Source organism: Pinus tabuliformis, chromosome X (genome assembly GCF_031772625.1).
Source record: "Pinus tabuliformis cultivar Carrire ecotype Pingquan chromosome X, CPIR1, whole genome shotgun sequence".
Classification (NCBI taxonomy): domain Eukaryota; kingdom Viridiplantae; phylum Streptophyta; class Pinopsida; order Pinales; family Pinaceae; genus Pinus; species Pinus tabuliformis.
In genome coordinates, this window is record NC_142308.1 from 339,005,850 (window position 1) to 339,009,215 (window position 3,366).

General features: G+C 34.7%; 1 pseudogene; it reads right to left on the reverse strand.

Moving 5' to 3' along the window:
• Window positions 1-254: 254 nt before the first annotated feature.
• On the reverse strand, window positions 255-1,999 carry LOC149139848 (putative UPF0481 protein At3g02645; annotated as a pseudogene).
• Window positions 2,000-3,366: the final 1,367 nt, after the last annotated feature.

Sequence of the window (3,366 nt, forward strand, 5' to 3'; positions counted from 1 at the left end):
TTATTTATGTTTTTCCTTTTATCATATTTTATCATATTATATTATTTCCATTCCAATCATTCATCGAATTTTTTATTATTACAGTATTCCCATTCCAATCATTAACTCAATAATATATCATGGTTATTATTTGCCACCATAATACATAGTGCCACAATAAGCACTATGTATTGACAGATTCCCTACCCAAAACCCTAACGGCAAAACAAGTTTCACAGGTCAGTAATATAAATAAGCAATAAACGATTCCTAATCATCATCAAATACCTTGAATAAATGCCCACATAAAGGCATCTTGCTGTTTGCCAAGGCTACAAGGCTACATAATGCCCAACAAGGCTACAACACGATACAAACTAATTTGGTTACACCCAAAAGTCATATAATGAAGTCTACATATCATATATATAAATGACCAGAAATGTCCCTATACTATACCCTTATAAAAGACATTCAGCGGGAAAAGATAAAACAATGGAGATGCTACTTATAATATGCGAGTATGGATTAGATGGTCTGCAGCAAGGTGAGCACCAGTGCAAGGATTGCCCCCAAGAAAGCTAGAATTTTCAAAGGGGATGAGAAATAGTCCTTAATGAAGTGGGCAAACCAGACCTTGAACTTACTTTTGTAGTGCTGCATCACATTATGGTGCAGTTTTTCGAAGACATCTTCCGGGGGCAGAGAGACTCCTTCGCATAGACCATTGAAGAGCTCGGCAACCTCTGCCTCACTCCCAAGGTACTTTTTGACGATTTCACCTTGCTTAGCACAGCCACGTCTTCATTTGTGTCGATCAGGTTGTCCATCAAACTCAGGTAAGAGGTAACGTAATTATCCCCAGATGCCTGGCATAGCTCAAGGGCGATTAAGTTACAGAAGAGTACCTCTGTGTGATCCGTGACATTGATTGGAGGAAGATAAATTGTGGCTTTGCGCGGATTAAAATCAATTTTCTTGATGCCTCCATTGCATCGCTGAAATTTGATACCAACATTACTCAATTGTACTGCAGTAGGGATGCATCTATCAACCTTCCCTGATTTTTGTTTGCCGTTGTCGTCGATTTGAATTGCACGCTCGTCACCATCATTGGAAGGCGGAGATACAATGAGTCTGTACAACAAACCCAGAAAATGATGAACTTGTTCAACTGGTTGCGGCCACGACCATTGTTCCATATCATAATCGAAAGGGTAGAACTTGGTCCCTGGAGTTCTCACCAGCACTTCGAAAAGAAAATTGTCGGCTGTATCGACCGAGTTGAACTCCAATTGGAGTAGTTTTCGGAGAACTATCAAGGGGATCTGATTTTCAACCTTCAAAATGTCGTTCAGTATATCGAATCCAGTAAATTGAATTTTTCTCCTCTCAAAAATAGGTTCATAGTAACTACCTTCCCAGATTCGCTCGTCTCCACCAGAGTCCTCAATATTTCTAGAAGGAAGCAACCGTCCAAAACCAAATCGCATGACTTATCAGCGAATTTCTCTTCGTAGTTGTTCCACACTGCTTCCTCATCCTGGCTGATCTTACCACTTGCGCTATTGTAGAGTTCTCTATTATGTGGATGATTACCGTGCTTAATATTGAACCTGGTCATCATTCTATGCCGGGCTCTCTTTTTGTGATCGTCCATTCCAGAAAGATTGGCTCTACTGGAATGATAGGGACCCAGCGAAACAGCTTGAGGGACATAAGCTTTCTCGCTTTTCGAGTCTTTGAGGAAATTAGGATATCTAAATATTGTCACAACGGACGGTATCCTGCGATCAACAAAGTATTCCTGTGGAATACCATTGCCGCATGTTGCTTCTTCCTTCCAGACTTCACGGTCCTTCACTTGATATTTAGATGGTAAACTTGATTGGCCGCTTCTAACTGATTGCGCCATCTTCCCGCTGAAGAGCGGAATCAGAATCGACCTCTGATTCGCAAAATATTTCAGATGGAGCACGCCACACAGAAATGGTATTTCGTCTCACCCAACTCCCACCCAAATAATAGAACTACTTTAATTTTATGCACTCTCTGGCGATACTTCTAGACAATAAAAAGTCAGTTTAGTCACGCACTCATCACCACTTTGTCATATCACTATTGTCAACGAGGAATAAAGGAGTTTTCTATAAATCATGATTTGTTATGGTTTTTTAACTGCATATTTGGATTCATCACCCTGAAAAACCCCTGGGACGCTTTGATTGTGCAGAAAGTAGCTATCAAACTTGCCATTCCAATAAATTGCTGCCAGATTTTCACCGGAAAAACCGCAGGAAAAGCTTTCAAAAAGGCGCGTTATAGACAACTGCATTAACAAACACAAGAAATTGAGAAAAACCAATAAAAAATTAAGAACCATAATCTCTTTTATACTGCTTCCATCACTACAGAATTAATAACAATAATTTTTTTGGGGCCAGTTTAATGATGAACATTTTTTTACTAAATATAATTTCAAATAAAATTGTGATAATTTTGTTTTTTAAAATATATGTATAAATAAATTTAAGATTATCAAAAAAAAATTATTAAAAAAATTTCAAATAAAATTGGGAAAATTTTATTATTTAAAATATATTTTTAAATGTATAAATAAATTTAAGATAACCAAAATTTAAAGAAACTTGAATTTTACAAATTAAATAATTTATAATCAATTTTTTAAATCTTTATTAAATTTTGATTAAAATTCACCAAAAAATTAATAAAAAACATATTATCTATTAATTAAACTACACATAATTTTTTTATATTACTTCCATTTTCACCTCTCATTAATTCTCAATAATTCTTAATTAATCATTAAATAATAACTGAATTTTAAAATAAAAAACTAATTTATATTTTATAAATAAAACTTTTTATTAATAAAAATAAATTAAAAAATCATTCCGTAAATATCACATAAAAGCCCATTAATTTGCAAAAAAACCAATTAATTTGTATCTGATAAATACAACATCTCTATATTTAAGTACCCATAAACCTTTTCATATTACTCATCTCAACTAAAAAATTAATGACCACATCCTTAATAGAATCTCAACTAAAAACTTAACGACCACAACCTTAATAGAATGTAGACGAATACCTTTATGACAGTCCATTTAGACCCTTTCATGTCACTCATCTCAACTAAAAAAATTAATGACGACAACCTCAGTAGAATCTACGCGAATACCTTGATGACAGTCCATTTCAATCGGGATTAATGACCACATCTACGTGGCAGAATCTTGTACGCGAACTTAAAAGAAGTTGTTAAGATAATCAAGAATTCAAATATCCGTAGGCATTCCATAAAGTATATACACAACGAGTAAATGTCTTTTCGGAAATGGATCATAATAAAAAGGAAAATTA